The sequence below is a fragment of the Protopterus annectens genome, chromosome 1.part1 (assembly GCF_019279795.1).
Source record: "Protopterus annectens isolate FY-2018-M chromosome 1.part1, PAN1.0, whole genome shotgun sequence".
Classification (NCBI taxonomy): Eukaryota; Metazoa; Chordata; order Ceratodontiformes; family Protopteridae; genus Protopterus; species Protopterus annectens.
Window position 1 is genome coordinate 658,156,654 of NC_056726.1, and position 26,239 is coordinate 658,182,892.

Consider the following 26,239-nt stretch of genomic DNA (forward strand, 5'->3'; position numbering starts at 1 on the left):
GTGGATACCAAGGTATGTGTAGGCCTAGGAATACTAGCTATGGGTACCTTCCAAAGGCCAACTGGGGATATGATGGGAATTTCACCAGCATCAGCATCCAGGGTACTCCACCAGTTCATGGATGCCATGTCAGCACATGTTGGTGAGCACGTATATTTCCCCAACACCCATGAGGCATTGGCCAGCAATATGCAACTGTTTCACCAAATAGTAGAATACCCTGAGGTAGTGGGTGCTATAGACTGCATGCACATATGCATCAATGCACCACCCAGTGAGCAGGGTAAGGTCTACATCAACAGCAAGGGCTTCTCCTCCATCAACTGCCAGGTCATGTGCGATGCCCAGGGCAAAATAATGAACATGTGTGCTGGCTGCCCTGGAAGCTATCACAGTTCCCACATTTTGCATCTGACGCAGCTGTACCAGAGATTTGCCAATGGGGACATACCACACGGTCACCTAGTGGGGGATGCTGGATACGCACTGGAGCCGTGGCTGATGACACCCAACAGAAATGCACGCACACCTGAACAAGAACTCCATAATGAGGCACACGCACAAACAAGAATCATAATAGAGTGTGTGTTTGTGATGCTCAAGTCATGGTTTCCGGTGCCTGGACACATCCGGAGGAGCCTTGCAGTATTCACCAGCTACATGTACCCAAATTGCCCTTGCATGTGCCATGCTATGCAATATGATCCTGCAGAAACAGCTGCAGTAGGAACAGCATAGGGCAGGGACACACAGCCCCCCACCATTGCCAAGGCCTGCACAGGCACAGAGTAACTCAGAGGAGGAACAACCTGAGCCTGCCCTAGTAGGCAGAAGGCAGCATGCCCAGTATGCCCTGGCCATGGCAAAGAGGCAACACATAGCACATACACTGACATGGGAGGGACAACACACTATAATAAGCCAAAGGTAGATGGACATAGATGTGTGGAAGAGAGTGACTGTGACAAGGAGTCATCCAGGCCTGTCCCACCCAGCACACAGCCAAAGGGCCCCAAACACATGAGGTGCAGATGTCACTCACTGCAGATACTAGCCACCAGTATCTGTCAGCATTACAGACTATGTGGTGCATGTGCTAGCTGTACAACATGACTGTACAAGGAAGTAGTCATCTAGCAACTGTATACATGTACCTGTAAAATATGACCCTGTGTGTGCCCGCATGTGGTATGTCAACCCCTAGAGGAATGGGTTATGGCCCATGCACACACACTGCCCTCCCCATAACCCTACTGTGACAAGCCTGCTGAGGTCATCCAATGTGAAATACACCTTTGGGACAATTGTAACCCAATAATCTCTATGGCATGTCCCATAACTGCATACTGCTGTAGTGTGATAAGCTAGTTATGTAGGAGTTCAAATCCCAGACTTGGCAAATGTGTGTCTGTTTGTGTGTGTGTGCATGTCTGTCTGACTAAGTAGAGAGCTATGCTTTTTAGGGTAGTCACACTCCAAACAATTCAAATACTCAACCTTGGCAAGACTGCTGATGTCATCCACCTAGAAATACACCTCTGGGAAAATTGTAGTCCAGTAGTCTCTATAGCACATCATGTAACTGCATACTGCTGTTGCATGATAAAGTAATTAGGTAGGTGTTCTAATCCCAGGAATGGCAAGTGTGTGTGTGTGTGTGTGTGTGTGTGTGTGTGTGTGTGTGTGTGTGTGTGTGTGTGTGTGTGTGTGTGTGTGTGTGTGTGCCTGTCTGACTCTGGCTGTGTAGAGAGCAATGCTTTTTATGGTACTCACACTGCCTACAAGTCATATACTCAACATTGGCAAGGCTGCTGATGTCATCCACCTAGAATTACACCTCTGGGAAGGTTGTAGCCCAGTAATTTCCGTCATGCATCCTGTAACTGCATAATGCTGTAGTGTGATAAAGTAGTTAGGTAGGTGTTCTAATCCCAGACATGGCAAGTGTGTGTCTATGTGTATTTGTCTGACTGTGTCTGTGTAGAGAGCAATGCATTTTAGGGACTCACACTGTCTACAAGTCATATACTCAACATTGTCAAGTCTGCTGATGTCATCCACCTAGAAATACACCTCTGTGAAGGCTGTAGCTCAGTAATCTCCATAGCATGCCCTGTAACTGCTTACTGCTTTAGTGTGCTAAAGTAGTTTGGTAGGTGTTCTAATCCCAGACATGGCAAGTTTGTGTGTATTTGTCTGACTCTGCGTAGGGAGCAATGCTTTTTAGGGTACTCACACTCCTTACAATTCATATGCTCAACTTTGGCAAGGCTGCTGATGTCACCCACCTAGAAATATACCTCTGGGAAGCTTGTAGCCCAGTAATCTCCATAGTGCATGCCATATATGTGTACTACTGTAGTGTGATTTAGAACTGTGTTAGGGTTCCATCCCCACCCATGGTGGTTGTGGATGTTTTGTGTGTGTTACAATGTCTATGCAGGGAGCAATGCATTTTAGGCTAGTCACATGCAGTACATTTCAAATGGCCTACTTTGGCAATCTTGCTGATGTCATTCATTGTAAAATACACCTTTGGGGAAGGAGTTTCCCAGTAATCCCCATGGTACGTCCTAATTCAGCTCCATGCTGTAGTGTGATATAGACCTCTTTTAGGGGTTCTATACCCATACATGTCAGTTGTGGATGTTTTGTGTGTGTGTCACTGTCTGTGTAGGGAGCAATGCATTTTAGGCTAGTCACAAGCAGTACATTTCAAATGGCCTACTTTGGCAATCTTGCTGATGTCATTCAGTGTGAAATACACCTTTGGGGAAGGGGTACTCCAATAATCTCCGTGGCACATACTATAACTGCGTAGTGCTGTAGCGGGGTCTATGCCCAGACATGATGTATGTGTGAGTGTGTGTGTGTGTGTGTGTGTGTGTGTGTGTGTGTGTGTGTGTGTGTGTGTGTGTGTGTGTGTGTGTGTAACTTGTGTATGTGTGTGTAACTTGCATCTTGTGTGGAGGTGGTTGTGAGTGTGTGACACCTATGGCCAATGTGGAGTGGGTTTTGTATATTTCTTATATGGTGGCCCTACTATATATCACAATGTCCACCGTACAGAGATAACTGATGTGAAATAGCTGAGAGGCTGGGGTGCAAAGCCATAACCATACATGTGACATCAAGGCCAAGCAATCACAATTAGCAACCCCAGTATTACCCAGAGCACACTCTCAACCCATGTCTCATACACACACACACATCCCTAGGCAACAGCCAATATGTGGGTAGTACACTGCATATTGGCAACTGATAGTAAATATGGAGTGATAGCAGTGGGCTACAGAGGGCATGGCACCCTGTCCATCTTTCCAATATGCATGTACATGCAGACAGTGCACCTCCCCCATGTTCCACAATGGACACCTGCACACCTATGGTGCCATCACATGTGACCCACAAAGGACATACCATGCCTGACAACATGCCCTGTATGGACAGATGCCACTGACACTAGGGAATGCCATTAGCATGCTATCAATGTAGGTGCAGGGTAAACCTGCTGCCCATTACCAGTTCCCACCACAGGTGGGCAAGACTGGCACATCTGATGATAATCTGTGTTCACAACATGGGCCAGACACCCCAGGTACAGTTCCACATGTCACTGTACATGCATGTGGGAGGTGTGCACATCTCAGACACCGTCCATGTCATGGACTAAGGAACACATACATGGCAAGTGATGCACAGCATTGGCCACACACAATAGTCATCCAGGTGACTGGATGGGTGATACAATACCCACCTGTGTGGGCAAATGCAGACACTGCAGCCTTGAGCCACAATGCAGACCATTGTCATATGGTCTGATGCCAAGGTATATCCATCGCCTAGCTGTCTGGCACAGTTGCCCACCACACACCCATGCAGACATGCACCCATGCATGTCAGTACTGGCACCCTGTGTGTTTGTGTGTGTGTTGTATGGTGCATATGTTCACATCCACACTCACTATAACCCCCAGTGGCATACTGAAGCATGCAGTCTGATGTCAGACACCTCCTCATACCCTTTGCCTATACAACCTCCATATGACCCATGTGGTGCATGTGTTACCTACACAGTGATGTGTTGTGGCAATCCCCCTATAGATGAATTGTACTCCTGGCCCTGCCAAGTGTGTCAATGTGTGTGCATCCCTGTGAGACTGTGGCTGTGTTGACGCTGGCACCTGTTCATGCAGACAGGCACGTGTACGTCACCTACTGTATAGCAAGAGTATCCCTGTTGCAGATGTCACACACCATCACATATATGTTTTGAGGGCTCCACAACAGGTAACTCACGTGGTGCATCCAATAACTGTGTAGAACTGTGATAGCACAACATAGTTGTCAGGGGTTTGATACCCTGTGCTAGTAGGTGTGTGACACAAATATGCTTAGGTTTTACTCTCTCACCCCTCAATGACTTGTCTTTGCCTCTGTCTGCCTCTCCCACTCCCTCTCTGGTGTATGTGTAGACCTACAACTGCTTTGCTTAAGCAGCAGCATGTGTATTTTAATTGATGCTCATGCTCAGCTGATGGCCTCTGCACAAATTGCAGGCCTCCCCTAGCTGATTGCATGTGGAACAGCTGTGGTATCATTCCCATAGCCATTTGCATGGAAACACACTCCAATATCTAGGAACATCATGTTGGTGTTGGACCTTTTCATTCACTATGAGCAGGAACTAGATCTGGTGTTTGGCAAACAGCATCTCAGATGGATTGGGGATTTACCTCTAACAACATACACTGTGGAAACAGAGCACACACAGGAGGGGGATGTGCCTGACCTGACTACAGACTGTAAGTGCTGTTATACTGCATTTGGAGTAATGGGATCTGCAACAATTGGTAGTGTATTGCAGGCCGGACGTCTTTGACTGGGGGGGGTATGCCTATTCGTACAAGATGTATATTGTTTAGGGTTTCTCAACCCCATTAAAGGTGCATGTCGACATATCTTTTTTTGTTAATCTACCATTGCTATCTACAGATGTATGGCCGCATATGCCTATATATATATATATATATATATATATATATATATATATATATATATATATATATATATATATATCTATGTATCAGCTTACATATGTATGACTATGTCTGTATATACCTACATAGCTATATATCTGTGTACATATATGTACCTTGCTGTGTATATGTAGATATATAGGTGTATGTAAATATATATATATATATATATATATATATATATATATATATATATATATATATATTGATCTAGGCATTTGCATGTATATATATATTCATATATATGTAAATATTTCTAAATATACATATATAGGTTCATAGGTAGGTACTAGGCTATCTGCCCGAGGGCATTTATAAGCCTAGCCAGAGTGTGTCAGCTTTTGCCACCCACATTGATTAATTAACTGAGCATCTGTCAAGAAGAGCCAATGAAGTGATCCCAGGGGTGCATTTTCTGTTACCCATCCACTCGTCAAGGTTTCTCTTGAAAAGTGTTAGTGAGGGGCTCTGCCTAATGTAGTTAGGAATTTTGTTCCAAAGCATGGGGAGTATCTGTGACAGGAATCTATCCCTCCAGCATGTTCTATGTGTTGTTGTGATGAGGTTTAGCTCACTAAAGCGAGTGGCTCGCAGTGACTTGGATTTCTTAAGGTGGAGCATGCCCATCAATTCTGAGTTAGACATGGCTTTGTAAGTGAGGCAGAGATCACCTCTGAGTAAGTGATATGTCATTGAGCACAGCTGGAGTTTCTCCAATTGGGCTGCATAGGACATATGTTTGAGGCCAGTAATCCTTTTGGAGAGGTACTTTTGTGGTCTTTCCAGCTGTTGGAAGTGTCTTGTGAGATACATCCCAAATGGGGCATTGCACTCTATGACGGGTCTGATGAGTGATGAGTAGAGGGGCACTATAACCTCTTTATTTCTAGATGCGAACCCTTTAGTAATTAGATGGGCTACATAGAAGGATTTCCTAACTACTTCGGCAATATGATTGTCAAAGGAGAGATTACTATCTACCCCAGATATCTTATTACCTCTTCTGTATTAAGGGGGCTGCCAACTACATGGTAATTCATGGGTGTTTTGTTTTTCCCAAATGGGATGACTATGCATTTCTTGGCATTTAGCTTGAGACCATGACTTTGACACCAGGTGTCCATCTCAGTAAGGCCCTTTTGGAGAATGTCCATGTCAGCTGGAAAGTCAATTATTGCTCCCAGTTTGCAGTCATCGGTGAACTTGGTTAGCCATAGTCCTCCTGTATTTGCCTGTACATCTAAGAAGTATATGCCGAACAGTAGGGGTCCCAGGACCGAGCCCTGTGGGACACCACTTGTGGCTGGTTTAAAGTCGGACCTGGAGCCCACTTTTCTTACCGTGTGAAATCTGTCTTTAAGCCAGTTGGCAACCCATCTCATGATGTATGGATTTATGTTCAGGCTGGTGAGTTTTTCAATAATTCCCGAGTGGGGAATGGTATCAAAAGCCTTGGCGAGGTCAAGGTAGGCTGTGTGAACCACCGTCCCCTTATCTTTGGCCTTGGTGACTGTCTTGAAGAAGTCAACTTGGTTTAGTAGGCATAATCTGCCCTTAACAAAGCCGAACTGGGTCAGGTCAAGTGTTTGGGGGTTCCCAATGTCTTTGTTAATGAGTTCCATTATGATGCGCTCCATAGCCTTGCAGACCAGGCTAGTCAGGCTTATAGGTTCATAGGTTCATAGGTTCATAAGTTCATACTAGGCTATCTGCCCGAGGGCATTTACAAGCCTAGCCCATAGTTTTGTGGCTTACGCCACCCCTTTAGTATGGGGAACTATACCCATTATTTTGCTGTGCCTCTGTCGAGCAGTGACACTGAGGTAATCCCTGGGGTATATCTGCGATCTCCCATCCATTGGTCAAGATTTCTCTTGAACAAGGCCAGCGAGGTGCTCTGCCTCACATATACCGGGATTTTATTCCACAGCATAGGGAGTCTTTGGGTGATGAATCTATCCCTCCAGCACATCCTATTAATAGCCGTGTCGAGGTTTAAGTCTCCCGCCCCTGTGGCTCTGATGGATCTAGATTTTTTGAGGTGCAGCATATTCATCAAATCTGGGTTTGACATGGCCTTGTATGTTAGGCAAAGGTAACCTCTGAGCAAGCGGTAAGCGACTGAATAGAGCTGGAGTTCTTTCAGTCGGGCAGCATAGGACAGATGTTTGAGACCCTTTATCCTTTTGGTGAGGAACTTTTGTGGCCTCTCCAGCTGCTGCAAGTGTCGGGTCAGATACATTCCGAATGGGGCATTGTACTCAATCATTGGTCTGATGAGTGATGAGTATAGGGAGACTATGACCTCCCTTGATCTAGATGAGAATCCCTTCATGATAAGGTGGGCAATGTAGAAGGTCTTCCTAACTACTTTAGCTACATGGGTGTCGAATGACAGACTACTATCAACCTGGGTCCCCAGGTCCCTGATAACTTCTTCTGTGCTCAGTGGATTGCCACCTATTTGGTAGCTAGGGTAACCTTGTTTTTCCTGAAGGGTATGACTATGCATTTTTGGCATTTAACTTTAGGCCATGGCTCTGGCACCAGTTATCCGTTTCTGTGAGACCCTTCTGAAGGATATCTGTGTCAGATGTGTTTTCTACTATGGTGCCCAGTTTGCAGTCATCTGCAAACTTTGTCAGCCATAACCCTCCTGTGTTTGCTTGTACTTGAAAAGTAGATGCCAAACAAGAGTGGGCCCAGGACTGAGCCCTGTGGTACACCACTTGTGACAGGCTTTGAGTCTGACATGGCGCCAGCAACTCTGACCCTGTGGGTTCTGTCACTCAGCCAGTTTGCAACCCATCTTGTGATGTATGGGTTAACATTTAAGCTGATGAGTTTTTCAATGATACCCGAGTGGGGTATTGTATCAAAGGCCTTCGCCAGATCGAGGTAGGCTGTATGGACTGCCTTTTCCTCATCAATGGCTTTGGTGACTGTTTTGAAAAAGTCAACCAAGTTTAGAAGGCATGATCTGCCTTTGACAAAGCCAAACTGGGATGGATCCAAAGTCTGCAAATTCCCTATGTCTTTATTTATGAGGTCCATTATGATCCTCTCCATGGCTTTGCAGATAAGGCTTGTCAAGCTAATGGGCCGGTAATTTCCAGGGTCGGTGGAGGCACCGCCTTTGTGAAGTGGGACCACAGTTGCAGTGCGCCACTCCCTGGGTACGTATCCAGAGGTAAGACTATGATTAAACAGCTGTCCTAGCTGTGGGTTTAATTCCTCGTTGAGTTCGTGGAGCACACAGCCGGGGACACCATCAGGTCCCATGGATGCTGTGTTTTTCCTTTGGAGAGAGCAGTTCTCACTTGGGCGTTGGAGATGTTTGGGGGGCTGCAATCACTTGGTATAGATATCTCTCCTTTTGGGGCGGGGGGAGTTTGCACTGAACCTGTCAGCCAGTATGTTGGCAATGTCTGTAGGATCAGTAATCTTCACATCATTTTGAACTAGTTCTGAGCATATCTGGGAGTTTCCTCCCAGGTTTCTAACATAGCTAAAGAAGGCCTTATGATTGTCTTTTGAGTCTTTAGCTATTTTTCTCTCAAAATTTGCTTTGGATGATTTTATGAGAGCTCTTAGTTTTTTACTTATAGTGATCAAGGGTGTCTTACCTTTTAAGGATTTTGCTCTATCTTGTAGTAGCTTCCTCCTTTTGTTGTAGAGTTTGTTTATGGCTGGGGTCCACCAGACTGGACGCTTGCCTTTGGTACAAAGAGTCTTTGTTTTGCTTGGGATTGCCTTATCCATGCAGTCCTGCAGGTGCTGGTAGAAGGCATTTGTAAGTGATTCAGCGGCTTGAGTACTGTTTTCCGCCGCTCGGGGCCTTAAAGGAGACCACACTAGTCTTTAGAAGTGTGAAGTCGGCTTTAGAAGTTCTTTACTGTGGTCTTTTTTATTTCAGGTGGGGGTGGGATGAGGACCTCCAGCGAGATTAGTTTGTGATCTGATCTCCCCAGTGAGGGGTATACTTCTGGTGTTGAACATTGTGCTCCCATGTTCGTGATGATGAGATCAAGTATGTTTTCTCCTCTTGTGGGGATGGTGACTAGTTGTTCCATGGCATTTGAGTTTATGAATTCCAGGAACTTTTGGGCTAGGGTGTTTGGGCTTGAGTAGTGTTCCCAGTCTATATTAGGGTAATTGAAGTCACCTAGTATGATGGTGTTTGGTGATACATTTATCCCCTCTAGTGTTTTTAGGAAGGCCATGTGAGGTTCCTGAGTTTGTGAGGGTGGCCTGTAACATGCTACAATTTGCAGAGCAGTCTTGCCTATGGTTAATTGCACCTGGATGGTCTCCGATGCATCGTGCGTTGCCACCAGTCTTGAGGTGTGGGTGTCCTTGATGAATATGTATACCCCCTCCTTTCTTGGTATTGTCCGGATTTTGGGGCCGGAACGCATGATAAGAGGTAAAACCTGATAGTGCTGGGGTGCTCTCAGGAGCCTTGAACCAGGTTTCTGTCACTGCACAGACATCGATGTTCTCCATACTGAGAAGGGCCTCGAGTGCGTGCATTTTGAGATTTAGACGTCTGGCATTGAGCAGCATTACCCTTAGTTTTTTTCCTTTTTGGTGTGCTAGGGTGGTAGGTTTAGAATTTGAGCCTTGCCTAAAAAGGCACTATGGGGTGGCAAGAGCCTTTGCCAATATCCGAATCCCAGGGTGACAGGTGCAAGCCGTCCCTTGCGGCAGCGTGGCTTGTCCAGCATGTCATCCCAGGCAGACAGACATTGGACCCCTGTGAATGACACCAGAGTTTAAGCCAATTGTTAAAGCTGATCATCTTATCTCTGTATTGTGGCATCATTCTTGGTGAAGGTAGGATACTGCTCAAGGTCAGGGTCATACCTGCCTGGGCTACATAATCAGAGAGCTCCTCAATGTCTCTTTTCATGTAGTCCAAGGAGGTACGCCTCAGGTCGTTTACAGCAGCGTGGACAATGACTGAGTCGTATTTGTACCTGCTGTTGAGAGACCTGAGTGCTTGCGTTATGTGGCGGATTCTAGCGCCCGACAGGCAGCTTACTGTGACCTTCTCCTTACTCAGTCTGGTGAGCGGGACGTCAGTGTGTCTGACTATGGAGTCACCAATGACTAGTGTGTCTGGCATTGTGTTTGGCCTTAAGGGCTGTGACTGTTTGACACTCTGACTGTGAGGTCTATGTGTTGCAGGTGTTGTGTTCTGAGGTGGTGGTTGTTTGGGTGTCTGCTTTGGTGGCCTCTGCTGTTTTGGTAGGTTTTTGATCAGAGCCGCCGAGTATGTCTTTGTGTGTTTATGTGTATGATTTGAGGTTGTGATGGTACTATGTGAAACTGGGTCTATAGTGTGTGTGGTAACCTTCTCCTCCTGACTGGTCTTGCCAGTCCTATGTTGAGAGAGCTCAGCCTCCAGTTTGGTCGTATAGTTGCATCTCTCGCATGTATTTGTGTTTTATGGGGCGATAATTACCAGGGTCAGTTGTGACCCCTCCTTTGTGGAGCAGAATAAACATTACTGTGCACCATTCTATGGGCACATAGCCTGTGGAGAGCTGGATGAACAGTTTGTTTAGGTGGGGGGTTAGTTTGTTCTGTAGTTCGTACAAGACGCAGCCTGGGACACCATCTGGCCCCACTGATGCTGTGCTTTTGGCTTTTGAAAGGGCTGTTTTCACTTGTGCTTCTGTGATTTCCAGGATACTACACTTTTCCGGTATTGTTGTGGGCCCTTTTTGGAGTGAGAGGGGGTAAAGTTTGCATTGAATCTATCTGCCAGGATGTTGGCAATATCAGTAGGTTCAGTATATTTTGTGCTAGTTTGCACTAGCTCAGAGCATATCTGCGAGTTGTCACTTACATTCTTGACATAGCTAAAGAAGGCTTTGTGGATATCTTTTGAATCCTTGGCTATTTTTCTTTTGAGTGCTTAGAGCGTGTGTATTTTGAGATTTAAACTCCTGATGTTGAGTAGCATAACCCTCATTTTTTTATTTGTGCTGTTTATGGAGGTGGGTTTGACTTTTGAGCCTTGCCTAAAAAAAGGCACTATGAGGGCAGGAAGAGCCTTGGCCAGTATTCAAAAGCCTAGGGGTGACAGGTGCAAGCCGTCTCTTGCAAAGCAATGAGGCTTGTTGAGCATGTTGTTCCAGCCTGACAGACACTGGATCCACTTTGAATGACACCAGAAGCTTAGCCAATTGTTTAAATTGATCATTTTTTCTTTATACTGCGGTATCATTCTTGGTGAGGGCAGGATGCTACTCTGGGTCAGGGTCATACCCACCTGGGCTACATGATCAGAGAGCTCTTCCATGTCTCTTTTCATGTAGTCCAGGGAGGTACGTCTCAGGTCATTCACACCAACATGATCAATGACAGAGTTATATTTGTACTTGTTCTGGAGTGACCTGAGTGCTTGTGTTATGTGGCAGATTCTGGCTCCCGACAGGCAGCTAATAGTAACATTCTTCTTGTCCAGCCTAGTGAGTGGGACGTCAGTGTGCCTGACTATAGAGTCAACTATTACTAGTGTGTTAGGTATGTTATTTCGCCTTAAGGGCTGTGATTGTGCAGCACACTGATTTTGTGTTTTATGTGTTGTCTGGTTTGTGATGGGAGGTGCAGGTTTTTTGGGTGTCTGCTTTAGTGGACTCTGATGCTTTTGCAGGTTTTTATTTAGAGCCTCTGAGTATGATTTTGTGTATTTATGTGTATTTTTTGCCAGTGCTGGTTTAGTATGTTTATGTGAGGCTGTAGGTGTGGTGCAAGTGTTAACCTTCTCCTCATGACTGCCTGTTCCAGTCTTGGGTGGAGAGAGCTTACCCTCCAATTTAGCTATATAACTGCATCTCTCACATATGTTAATGTTTTGTGGTAGGAGGAGAGAGTTGTCTGTGTACATGAGGAAGTTGTAACATTGCCTTAGGATACCCAGGTTCACCAGCTGGACTGGAGATTATACCTGAAATTGCCCTTTGGTCATGCCTGCATAGTAAGGTGAGCTGCTTAGTCACTTGGTTGGTGAGGGCTGAATAATGAGCTTTGTCCTGCTGGGCAATCAAGTGTTGGGGTATATTAGTGCTTGCTATTAGGTCTGAGCAAGTGCTGGATTGTAGGATGCTTTTTAAGTGCTTAGGTTGAGAGTTAGACTACTTTCAAAGGAAAAACTGAAGAGGAGATTTGGTGGATCTGGGAATAATTTAGCACCAGCTAACCAACACTGCCCAGATCTGCAAAACCATGCAAACACATTTTTTTTACAGCAGGGAAATTAAAGAGATAGAAATTAGCCCAAAATGGCCTATAAACTACTAACGTCTGGGCTGGAACCACTCCACCAGGGACAGATGGCTGCTCAAAGCATGCTCTCTCACAGGTGAACAGACAAACCTCCTTCTATCCAAGTAAGGTATAGGCAACTCAGAAACTTGTAACACAGCACTGAATTCAGTACTAGCCTGAAAACTGGACTATCCTCTCTTAGAAAGGTGTGAAACAAGGAATTTTTTTTGGAAAGATAAGGCAAAAACAGAAACAAATACACTTAACACAGCTTTAAACGACTACAAACAGTAAAATAAAGTACACTTAAAACAGCTTTAGATGACTACAAACAATCAGAAAAGGCTTTTAAATAAATTACCCAATTAACCAGTAAAAAAAATCTCAAAACTGAGACCTGTTCCTGTAGTCTCCAATCAGACGAGTTCTAACTACACACTCCTGCCACTGGAGTGCAGGGGAACCTTCTCCCAAAAAGAAGGCCTGGATTAGTGCTCAAGTTATACAAACAAAGCTAGATTTAGCAGGCCTGAATCTAGTTTATGCAACAGCAAACAGGGCACACCAATTTCAGTAAGAAACAGTTCAAAGATGCATGCACTATAAGCCTCTAATCAGAAATTCCCAGCTCAGAAGGGCAGAGTCCAGCCTCTCCTCCCACAAGAGTGCAGACCACAAACGTTCTTAATGTAAAAATGACTGGCCTGAATCCCAAGTACTTAAAACAGAACTAATACACTTTTAGAATAACAAACACTGAGCCTTCAATCAGCAGTTCCCAACTTAGAAGAATGTAAGCTACCTGTCCTGCTACAACAGTGCAGACCACAAACCTTCTTAATGTAAAACAACTGGTCTGAAGGCCAAGTGCTTAAACCAAAAGGCTTAGAATGATAGTTAAACTTTAATCAGGTTACTACCATTCAGTAATAAATACAATTGAATAATTTTAAGAAGGCCTAGTTTAGTGCTCACGTTATACAAACAAAGCTAGATTCAACAGGCCTGGATCTAGTCTATGCTACAGCAAACAATGTTCACCAATTTCAGTAAGAAACAGGTCAAATATGCAGGCACTATAGGCCTTTAATCAGAAATTCCCAGCTCAGAAGGGCAGAGTCTAGCCTCTCCTTCCACTAGAGTGCAGACCACAAACCTTCTTAATGTAAAATAACTGACCTGAAGCCCAAGTGCTTAAACCAGAACTAATACACTTTTAGAATAACAGACACTGAGACTTCAATCAGCAGTTCCAAACTTAGAAGGATGTAAGCTACCTGTCCTGCCACAACAGTGCAGACCACAAACCTTCTTAATGTAAAAGAAATGGTCTGAAGCCCAAGTGCTTAAACCAGAAGGCTTAGAATGATAGTTACACCCAGCAGTAATAAATACAACTGAGTACTTTTAAGATGACGCAAAAGCAAAATAATGTAATAAAGTAGGAAGAAACACAAATACAGTGAAAACAGAAGAATAAAGTGCAATTTTTTTTTTGATTGAGAAAATGAGATGGGACCAGCAGGAGTATCAGAATGCAAATTTACAAGAGGGGTGGGCAGTTTTAAAGCCACCAAGATTAACACCAAAACAAAACAGGGAGGGTGAGTAGGGAACTAACTGAAAAAACAGAGCCACAACTTCCAGCTAGATAGTATTCAATGCAACACAAATAAATCAATTTAAATGCTGTATTATTTGAAAAAAGTGCAGATAAAGATTGCCTTAAATACCCTTATATGTCCAGTTGATTGCAGGTAGGTCTTAGTTGGCCAAACCTTAGAGTTTAAGCAGAAAAATAATCCAAACTGTACCACTTATATAAGGCATAAACCGAATATCAATGAAGTGAAACTTCCCCCACTTATCACTGGCTATGCAGGAATTCTAACTAGCACTAAATTCTAACAAGCATTAACTGAAAAAACAGAGCCACAACTTCCAGCAAGATAGTATTCAATGCAACACAAATAAATCAATTTAAATGCTGCATTATTTGAAAAAAATGCAGATAAAGATTTACTTAAATTCACTTATACATCCAGTTGATTGCAGGTAGGTCTTAGCCAGACAAAGTTCAGAGTTTAAGCAGAAAATAATCCAAAATGTACCACTTATATAAGGCATAAACCGAATATCAATGAAGTGAAACTTCCCCCACTTATCACTGGCTATGCAGGAATTCTAACTAGCACTAAATTCTAACAAGCATTAACTGAAAAAAAACAGAGCCACAACTTCCAGCTAGATAGCAACACAAATAAATCTATTTAAATGCTGTATTATTTGAAAAAAGTGCAGATAAAGATTTAGTTAAATTCACATATACATCCAGTTGATTGCAGGTAGGTCTTAGCCAGCCAAAGCTCAGAGTTTAAGCAGAAAATAATTCAAAATGTACCACTTATATAAGCCAGAAACCGAATATCAATGAAGTGAAACTTCCCCCACTTATCACTGGCTATGCAGGAATTCTAACTAGCACTAAATTCTAATAAGCGTTGACTGAAAAAAACAGAACCACAACTTCCAACTAGATAGTATTCAATGCAACACAAATAAATCAATTTAAATGCTGTTTTATTTGAAAAAAGTGCAGATAAAGATTTACTTAAATTCACTTATATGTCCAGTTGATTGCAGGTAGGTCTTAGCCGGCCAAAGCTCAGAGTTCAGGCTCTTCATCCATTTAGTTCACGTACTTACAAGCCTTGCCTTTTTCATCTTTTGAGACATGTGTGGACAACAGTTTTACTCACAATTTTTTGTTCATCCTGCTAATGACGGACCTGTTTTTGTGTCAAGATTAGACTTAGCTGGTCAGCACTGTTTCTCTCACTGGTAGCATCCTGCCAGGGGTTTGAGAAGCAGCGGTTTGCTTACACACCTGCCCAGCCTCATCTCCCAGTTCCATGGAACCGACATCCCAGGTTTGACATTCTGAGCTTGAAGCACACTCACACGCCCCTCGACGTGCACTGTTTTTTATTATTTTCTTAAGTTTTTTGCAAGACTACTGTTCTCCCATTATGATTGGACAGACACTGTTTTTTGATATACATAGACTGCTCAAAATACTGTATGTGAGCAATGTACAAATGGTTGCTCGCATTAATCTACATAATTACATACATTTTCTATACTGTTGAATGAATGTGCTGGATGATATGTTTGTGATAACATCAGCTGCATGTGTATCTGCCATGGCTTAGTGGTAAATCACTTTGCCTGTAGTGTGCAGGGTCCAGGGTTTGCAACTTGGGACTGCAGATTATTTTGTTGCTGGGCAGGATGAAAGCTGTTGGATACAGAGTGACTAAGGCACTTTTAAGCAATTGTAAGCTGGTTTGCGCGGGTTTGTGCAGAGGTAAGCAATGCTAACCTCTGGTTACAGCTTCTTATACTTAGCTTCTACACTGGTTAACCAGTGTAGGCATTGCTTACCACCGCGCAAACAGACAAAGCAATTTACTGCTGCTTAAAAGTGCTTACCCCCACTTACCCTTGTGCTAATTTCTTTAAAAGAAAAGACAAAGGGGTTGATAGGAAAGTGGTAAAAAAAGGGGCACAAAGAGGGAAAGACAGTAGGGAAAATAGCCAGGGATGTGCAGGAAGGCTGAAGGGAAGGTCCATAGCTGCCCATTTCTTCTACTGCAATAGCTGTACATATACACTGAATTTGTAGGTAGATTTGGACACTCAAACCCGTGGGTGGGGGTGAGGACAACAACAATAAGTTGTGATGCCAATTAGACTGGATTACATGCGTCCAGGGGACACGTGTGTGAAATGGACAGCTATGTATGGGGTGAGATTTTTTGGGGGGAACAGATTGCCCTTTTTTTCTTTTTCGGGTGAGAGTGGGATGTTGGGGAGGGGTAGTAGGTATATTTGGGGAAGTAGGTTGGGTAGGTTAACAGACAAGACAAACAAGACGCATACAGGGTCAGTATATGACACATGTGGGGGGTAAACACCTTGGACAGGGAGGGCGTTTGGAAGATGCAAGCCCATGAGCCCCCAAACGGAAACAGTGGGACTGAGGTCCCCAACAATGGGAAGTCACCACTGCACCTTCATGGCCCCAAAGGTGGTTGTGCTGGGGGCTGGGTAGGAGGGGCAGGCTCACCCTCTAATTGATCCACGTGCTCTCAAGCTGGTGTAGCTGGTCTCGAATCTCCTTGTCAAGCTTCCTACACACCGCAGCCAGGACCTAACGGCTGGTGACAGGTACTTCTCCACCCCTGCTCCCAGGGGAGACCAAGCTCCATTCCCTGTGGTGGTTCCACCCAAAGGTGATGCAGGGCCAACAGAGTAGGAGGTCCCAGGCTGTGCCCCGGACATGCTGGTGCCCGGTGCTATGGCCAGCTGAGGTGGGACAGGTGGGTCCACTGGGACCAGCCTTCACATACAAGCTATGGTGTTGCAGTTTTAAGAAATATATCAGTTAGTTAGAGTCAACAGCATTCAGGATTGGTTATAACAGCATGCATAGGTATTCCCATTAACCCAAGACACCAGTTTACAATAGTTGCAGATCAAGCAGAACACATGCATATATGGGACAACAGTGGCCATTACAACAGCATGCATGTTTCATTGATGGCAACAGGCCACCAATATGAGAGTATTTTAACATGGCACATGCATAGAACCAAATGTGAATATTTAAAAACCAATAGGACATATGTCCCAACAAAAGTTTGGAGTGTACACATACCCATTGAGGTGTGTAATAAGGTTATTGTTGCACATATGGAAGGGGTGAGAGAGAGAGAGGTCAATTAACAACTAATATAGCCCTGTAGTTTTCATAACTTTCTTAGTCACTGCAGTGATCTGTCCCTTACATGTATTATTACACTACCCAATGTCCTTACTTTGTACAGTGGTATGTCTGTAGATTAGTATATGCGTGGACTGTGTCTTACATATAGTCTACACCTCTTACCTGCTATATCTGTTGAGAAAATCATTGTTAACACTATCTGACACTTTCTACGCATACTCCCAGATTCCATGCTTCTAGACAAGTATATATGTGACCTGTGTAGTACCTACAGTCTACACCTCTTACTCATTATACCTGTTGAAAACATCATTGTTAACACTACCTGACACTTTCTACACATACTCCCAGATTCCATGCTTGTAGACAACTATATACATGACCTGTGTAGTACCTACAGTCTACACCTCTTACCTGTTATAGCTGTGGAGAAAATCTTTGTTAACACTACCTAACAAGTTCTAGACATAGTCCCAGATTCCATGTTGCTGTTATACACATACCTAACAATCTGTTATTGCACACACTCTGGTCAAGGCGTGACAGGATGCAGGTGTTAATGTGACATGTATTGAGAATTCCTGTCATACACTTTGGGTGAGATGCTACAATGACAGGTTTGTTTCCATATACATTCTCTTTTTATGTTCAGGTCTGACTATCCATTATATGTCAGTATAAGCTGCCTACATTTCTTGGATCATCACACTGATTTGTCAGGGGAACAGGTTACCAGGCAGCAGATTTGGGTCAGTTATCTGGACATGCTGGATAGATCGATCAGTTGAGGCATATGACTATGCATGCAGCTTACTACCTGAAATTTCTGCCACAGCCTGTACAGTTGATAGTTATGATTATGCTTACAGCGTACTATCTGAACATTCTAGCGAAGTCTGTCCAGTTGTTGGGTCTAATTATGCATACAGCTTTCTAGCTGAACAATCTCACAAACTCTGTACAGTTGTGGGGTATTATTATGCCTACAACTTACTACCACTCCAGGGATTCAAACCTCTGCTGTATGCGGTAAAAGTATTACAGTTGAAATCACAGTACACTGTGCTATCAGGGAATTGGTGTAAAGCATTCCAGTGGTTTCTGTCCAAGTCTACCTCAGTTGTTCTATATGACTGACCTCTTGGGACTTCCAACATTGTTATACTGAACTTCCTACACATTTTAACTGTGTTCAACAGTCTGGGAACACTTCTTAACACAGCAGTACTATTTATATGATGCAACACTACAACACCATATGAAAGCAGGATGTACAGAAGCACTCTAGGGGTATACTTTTATTCACAAGATCTTACACCTTTATTTCCACGCAAACTATATGACAGTCTTCCTGCCATATTGTCTGGTTTATTCAGTACATCTCATACATGAAACATGTCTTTACTGGTACAACACTTTCCAGAACTGTTATATTTATTTGTTATGACAGTACATGCGGGAATATTACTAACCTGCCTAGCAATGTAGCCTTTGCAGCTTAGCAGCATGGGCTTGCTGGTTCACAGCCCACTCATCTGCAGCTGTTAAAGAAATACAGTGATATTTAGCCATTACCTAGCCATAGTATACACAAGCTAGGCAATCATTAGCTACATAGTAGAATGGGTAATTACTCAGTGCTGGGGCATCAGCCATTTGCCTTGCTTCTTGGATCCACTGGTCCAAGAGATCACCCCTCTGCCACTTCAGGTCAGCATGGTGATGCCTGACCTTCTCACCAGTCTGGGGGACACCAGTGGCACTGGTGAGGTCATGGGTGAGACTGTCCCAGGCCTCCACTTTATACTGAGAGCCTTGGTACTGATCCTGCAGTAGTCTCTCCTCATGGTGTTTTACCAGGAGCCATACCATGAATCTGGACTCCTGGGTGCCCCAGTACTGCACTCTAAATTGAGTGCCTTCCCCAGCTCCAGCCATTCTGCGTACAGTAGGGAGCTGCAACCAGGTTTGCAAATTATTGGCACCTGTGGGGTTTAAATATGCCAGATTTCCTGCACTTTCCTGTGACTGGATGGTTTTGAAAAGGCTAAGCTATGGACACACCTGCTTACATAATGTTGGCATTGCTTAAAGGGGCACATCACTGGGCAGATTGAGTTAGCCGGCCTACACATTGCTTACCTCAACTAAGCTGAGTTGTGCAATGCTTAACATTGCTTAATATTTAGTTTGCATTATATTTTCTTTTTGGCATTGATGTATTATTTGTTACATGTTATATATGTGTCTGGTATCTGTGATTCATGTGTACATACACTGGATGGGGTCCTGGGGACTTCAACACTTTATTAGAATAACACTTCACATCTGGCCTTACTGCAGTACTCCAGTTCACATATTTATGTTATGAAGCAGGTTATATAACATCACACTGTACATAGATTCCTTTCACATGTTCAGTCTTATTTCCTATTGTGAATATTTGTTTGTTGAAACCTCAATCTTATGCACTGCTATGATGGCTTAGTGGTTAACTACTGTGACTGTAGTTTACAGGGTCTTGTGTTCAAGACTTACAGAGGCTGTTTATTTTGTTGCTGGGCAGAACATGGGCCATTGGATACAGAGTGGTTAAGGCACTTTAGAGCAGTTGTAGGCAGGTTTGCGTGGGTTTGCGAGGAGCTAAGCAGTACTTACTTCTGGTTACAGTTTCTTACACTCAATTAACTTCTCCTCTGCTTAATCTCTGTAGGTAATGCTTACCCCATGCAAATGCACTTAAACACACTTACTAGTGCTTATATATGCTTACGACTGCTTATTTGTGCTTAACCCTGCTTACTAGTGCCTTATTCATTATGACACTGACACTTCACATGTGCATTTAATGCAGTACTCCAATTCACATTTAAATGTTATTTAGTAGGTTATACAGCAAAAAAAATGTTCATATACAGATTTCACATGGAAAATGCTGCAGTGAGACGCGAACCGGGAATGCATGCTCGTAAGGTGAATGCTATGTCCAATACACTATTGATACACTGCTTCATTTGCATATATCTTCCTTATTATCCTCTTCAGCCATTTAAGCTGCATTACCCATAGCTAAGCATTGGGCACACCCGCGCACCTATGGTTAGCTTTAATTGGATTTTTTAAAAAAATATACAGGGTTTCTTCTTTTAATTTATATGTCCTGTTGCTGTTGTACACATGGGGGACTGTTGGTGGGGATATGAGGACACCTATGAGTGATCTCACTCATTTCTTAACAACTTCTGCTGTTCTACATTGCAGGGTCATGTTTATTCTGAGAGCTCTGCTCTCAGACACACCCCCTGCACTCGTCCATGCTCCGTGTAAGCCTAGGTGCTCGGGCAGTGTGCCTTCATTATTATGCTTGCCGTACTGCCGTCCTGCTTCTACACAGGCACTTCCATGCAGGACTAGGCTAGTCCTGCACAGAAGGTTATTGAATCCAGGAGTTAATCATTTTCTGTGATGCTTTGTGGTTCATGTTTCCAATGTTTTTCATCTACTTCACTATTATAATGTTTGTACAATCCCCAATGCAACAGTCTTGCCACATTATTATGCCTTTCAGGATACAGGTCTTCTGCCATTAGTACATCACAACCAGCAGCAAGATATGCAACTGTTTCCAATTCTGTTTTACAAAACTTACATTTGTCTGTTTTTCCCACATGTTCAATGAACTTTGTAAACCAATGTGTATGTAGTCCACTATCTTGGGATGCCTATATTAACCTTTCATCCTTTGGTTTAAATTCACCTCTCCTTAACCATTCCTATGTTCTATCCTGATCAACATGAAGGTTGTTCCAGAAGTTTTCTATACTTGCAACTATATTTATGCATTTTCCACATTTCTTGTCTTCTCATCTGATCCTTCACCTTATATTATTCCTTTTGTTTTATGGCACATTCAGTTGCTGCTTGACTTTTATTTACTTCTGATTTGATTTCCATTCCTGCTTGATCCCAATATGCTTCTGCTAAGCTAAGCAGAGAAGTCATCTTAGACATATTCTCCTCATTTTTGAAAACTTTCCCTATGTTTGGGTCTTGTGAAGTCAGCAGATATGTATGCAGTCCCACGGCTGCAGATCTATACATGTAATCAGTTTCAAGGAGGATGATACCTCCTACAGAATGAGGAATATATAATGTTGGTATGCACTGATTTTAATAAATCATTTTATAAGCATGAAGTATCCTTCTTGTTTTCCTGTCCAACCTATCCAACACCTTTTGGAGGTCAGGCAGTCACTCCAAAACTGTAAGATAGGACAGGAAGAGAAAATTGGTTTATAGCTTGGACTTTGTTCCTAGATGTCACTGCTTTCTTTGGTATTGTCTTCTAAAATGTTCCTTACTAAGTTTTATTCACATTTGTTAATGCTTTACTGTTGATCCTTCATCAGTTCCCAAATATGTATACATTCATACTTGCTTAAGTTCATTCCTGTCCCAAACTGATGTTTTCTTGGTGCTGCAAATTTCCTGCTTTAAAGGTTGCTTTTGCACACTTATCAAGAAAAAATGACATTCTTATATCATCTGAAAAAGTTTTGACCACTTGCAGTTGTGCTTTCATTTCCTCATCTGATGAACTATACACTTTTAAAACATCTACAAAAAGAAGATGATAAGTCATCATACTTTGTAGTTTTCTGGAAGCCAAACTGCAGCCATGACCTAATCTGTTAAGTTGACAATGAAGGGCAAGACAAAATAGCAGTGGTGATAGACAGACACCCTGGAATATCCCCCTTTGAATTTTTATCCCTGAAATAATAATTTGCTCTTTATCATGGCTTAACTACAAAGTGGTCTGTCACTGTTTTGTGGTTGGTGTAATATAATCAATCAGTGAAGGGGGCTTCTTATACATTTTTAAGCACTCTTTAATCCACAAATGTGGGATACTGTCAAATGCTTTTATATAGTCTATCCATGCCATACTTAGATTCTTCCCCTTTTTACAGTTCTCCATTATGGCTTTATTTAACAGCAAATGTTCCTTTGTTCTATATGACTTTCTTTTATTACCCTTTTGTTCTAGTGTCATGATTGAGTTTTGTTCTAAATGACTATAAACTCTGTTGGCATCAGTTCTAGTGTATAGTTTGTACATTGTCAGATGGCAAGTTACTGATCTATAGGCTTTAGGATAGCTTGCAGATTCACAATTAAGTAGGAGTATTGTTTTTCCTATTGTTAATCTGGCTGGTGACTGGTCAGGGTGTGTGTATAAATAGTTCTTGCTCAGAGCTTAATCTTCACGTAAAGATGTTAATACTTTTAGCCAGAAGTTAAGTACTGCATCTGGGCCTGGGGTTTTCCAATTAGGAGCGTTTCTTAACTTTTTTTCAATTTCTCTGGCTGTTACTTCATCCCATTTCATATCTTGTACATTTGAACTTCTTATTCATTTATTTCTTCTATCCATTTAGCATCTTTGTTATGTTCCACAGGATCTTCAAAATTATTTCTCCAAAATGTATCCATTTCTTCTTTTTTTTTGTGATTTTCCAATTTCTTTGCCTTGTTTCTGAATTCTCTATATTTTTTTTTTGAGTCATCAATACATTACTTATTTGTGTACTTTTTCTTTATATTTATCTGCATATCTTCTAAGTTTTTCTGCCTGTGCTGATATTTTTAGTTTATTATTTGCGATAGTGCAAGGTAGATCCTGATCTGTTCTGGTACTGTGCATTGCTTTTATCACATCTATCTTTCTGAGGATTTTTGTTGATCTGTTCCCTCTTCTATACTCTTCTAGCAGTGACACTTCTTGTCTTAATTGCTATATAGTTTTCTCTATTTGATACTTTCATGGTAGCTTTCGATTTCTCCCATTCCTTTCCCTTGCTACCCCATGTTTTTGCGGTAAGACTTTATATGTTATTACTTTAGCTGTACAGTAATATATCATATTTACTTCTGTTATATCACATGCATCTCTATAGACAGCCCTAATTACTGTGTTCATTTGTTTTTTCAAGTTTCTAACTTTTGGGGTTTTATTGACTTTCTGTAGTCTGTTCCTTTCATTGCTCTTAATATGTCTGTCCAATTCTATTAAATTGAGTAACTCTTTTTCTAAACTGTGGGCACATTATTTGCTCTTCATTTCCTGTGGGAATTCTATTGAAGGTTTCAGAGCATCTTCCTGTGCCACATTATCTTCAGTTTTATCCTGAGTCATCCATTGATCTTTCATATGGGAGCTCACTGGCCTATCACTCCATAACATTGACTGCGTCAGAGTTGCCACAGTTTCCTGTTCCTTCTCTTACTGTGCAAGTTCAACTGAATGTTTTTATTGGTTTCCTATGAAAGGCTCTGTGAAAAACTCAAGGGCTGCCAGCCCAGCCAGATAGAATCTTGTAAATAATTCTATGTGATTTGTAAATATTACTATAATCTACAGGCTGGTTTTACAAATGTAAAAGAGAACTATATTTATGATTAAACTATATGGTGTACCGAGCTTCAAAAATGTAACCACAGTTCACTCTGCTGGAAGAAAGCTGATTTGTCAAGCATTGTATGACTGTTTGATCTCAAACTTGGATACATGATGTCTGGGCTAAGACAGTCTTTCTATTGTTTTGAGACCAGAGTTAATTGCTAGATTTTATATTTATAATGTATTTTATTGCTGTGGTCTCCTGCAGGTGCACGATTATAAAGATATGTTAAACTCTGAGTTTCTGTTAGCCTGGGAAATTAAACCAGACAAGTGTCAAGAATGATGTAATCTAAAATGAGTCAGCAGTGATGTATTATCAATTTAAGACTTTCTCAGAGAGGGAGAGAGAATGAGAGCATTTTGAATTTTGTCTAAACCTGAACACATCAACTCACCAGTACTCTGCCTTTGCTCTGTATGTATATAAGTTATTTTGAACATTGTGTCTCTTAGAAATAGAAAATAGTAAGATTAGACTAGCTGTTTTCTATATTTATGTCAGACTATTCTACAGCAATATTTAAGCATTTTCCTGTGATCTCTGAACTCTTGACTAGCGCTGTGTTCAATTGAGAAGATTTGTCTTGTGTTTTTATTATTTATTATTAAATATTTTTAAACCTTTCAACTGTGGCTGTTTTGTGTAGAGATAATTTAAACTCTAGAGTACATTGCATGTATATAGTGATACTGTCCAAGCCACTCCAATAAGCCTTGCTCTTCGTCATACTTACTAATTGGATAATAATAAAATTGCAAAGTAAAATTAGACACCCTTTGGTAAGGGCCCTATTAGTAGCTGATATTAGTGGTTGGTGGCAGTGATTTCTACTTTATTGCCTGGGCAGAGAAGGGGGCATAGCTGGAGACCCTGTGCCAGCCTTCCCCAGGAGTGTCTGTGTGTTTGCATATAACTCATATCTCAAAGTATATGTGTGTCAGCTACTTGGGCAGGGACATGAACCACTGGTTGGACAGAGAGGGTGCTGGAGGTTTTAGCTTGATCACTAGGCTGAGACCTGTACCCTATAGCTGTGCCAGTGGGCAGTCTTATTGGGAATATGGAGAGAAAGGGAGAAACCAGCCCCGGACTGACTGTGATCTCTGTGTGCTCTTAAAGGAAATTGTACTTTACTGTGTGTGTACTTATTATCCTTCCCAATGTGCATGCCCCTCACTGGTGCTAGTGGTGAGGAATGAGGCTCTTTGATTACTGGGTCAGTGCATGGGTGTCACATATTAATTGGTTGGCAGTGGTGGGATATCCACACCACATATTAATTGGTTGGCAGTGGTGGGATATCCACACCACCATATTAATTGTTTGGCACATACTAATTGGCTTGTAGTGATGTGGATAGTGAAATCCTGTAGCTTGTGTACAGTGATCACTGAAGGTGTTTTTGTAATCTAAATCAGCCACGCAGTGAATATTCAGAGCTCAGATGACAATTGTTTTATGTCTCTTAGCTTAGTTAGTCAGGGAGAGTAGGCAAGTATGTCAGCAGAGGAGTATGGCAAGCTGACAAGGAGCCAGTTGTCTGAAATCTGCCAGGCTAAGGGATTGATGCATGGAAACCTGACTAAGGCAGACATGATTGCAGCTTTGGTCACAACTGCATCAGAAAACAGCAATCAGGAGGATGATCAGACTGGCTGTGGAGATGTACACTCAGAGAATGAATAGCTCAACCTTTCGGCAGAGGACCTAAAAATATTCTTTAGAAACTTCAATTTGATTCAAGGCATTTGAAAACAGAAGCAGCAGAGAGGCTGAGACATCTACAGCCGGAGGTGAATGGGAAACTGCTATGGCTGGAAGCTAAGGAGAAGGAGAGGCAGAGGCAGCATGAAAAGGAGATACTAACTCTTCACAAGAGTCATGGAGGTAATGGGAAAAGGAGAAACTGGACCTCAGAAGCAGAAAATGTCAGTAAATTTCTTCTGCAGTATACAGAGGGGGATCATTTTGATAGTTTCATTCATATGTTTGAGAGGTTATGTAAACAGTATGATGTTGACCAAAGGTGCTGGGTTCATGGGTTCATAGGTTCATAGGTAGGTACTAGGCTATCGGCCCAAGGGTCTAAGTAAGCCTAGCCAACAAGGTTCCCTGGCTTAAGCCACCCAAGAAAGTTATTTTCCTGTGCCCCTTTTGAGCCGAGCCACAGAAGTGATCCTCAGGATGTATTTCCTATTTCCCATCCACTCATCAAGACTTTTCTTGAAGACTGCTAATGAGGAACTTTGCTTGACATAGATGGGTAGTTTGTTCCAGAGTATGGGAAGTCTCAGGGACAGGAATTTATCCCTCCAGCATGTACTGTTTATTGTGGTGACAAAATTTAGATCCCTAGAGCATCTAGCTAAAAAGAATTGGGAGTTCTTTAGGTGTAGCATGTCCAACAGCTCTGGGTTTGACATAGCTTTATATGTTAGGCAGAACTCACCTCGGAGTAGGCAGTATGCTATGGAGTAAAGCTGGAGTTTTTTGAAACGGTCAGTGTAGGGCATCTGTTTTAGGCCAGTACTCCTCTGTGTGAGGTATTTCTTTGGCCTTTCCAGGTGCTGAAGATGTCTTGTGAGGTTCATTCCAAAAGGTGCATTGTACACTATAATGGGTTTAATGAGTGTCGAGTAGAGGGGAACAATGGCCTCTTTTTTCCT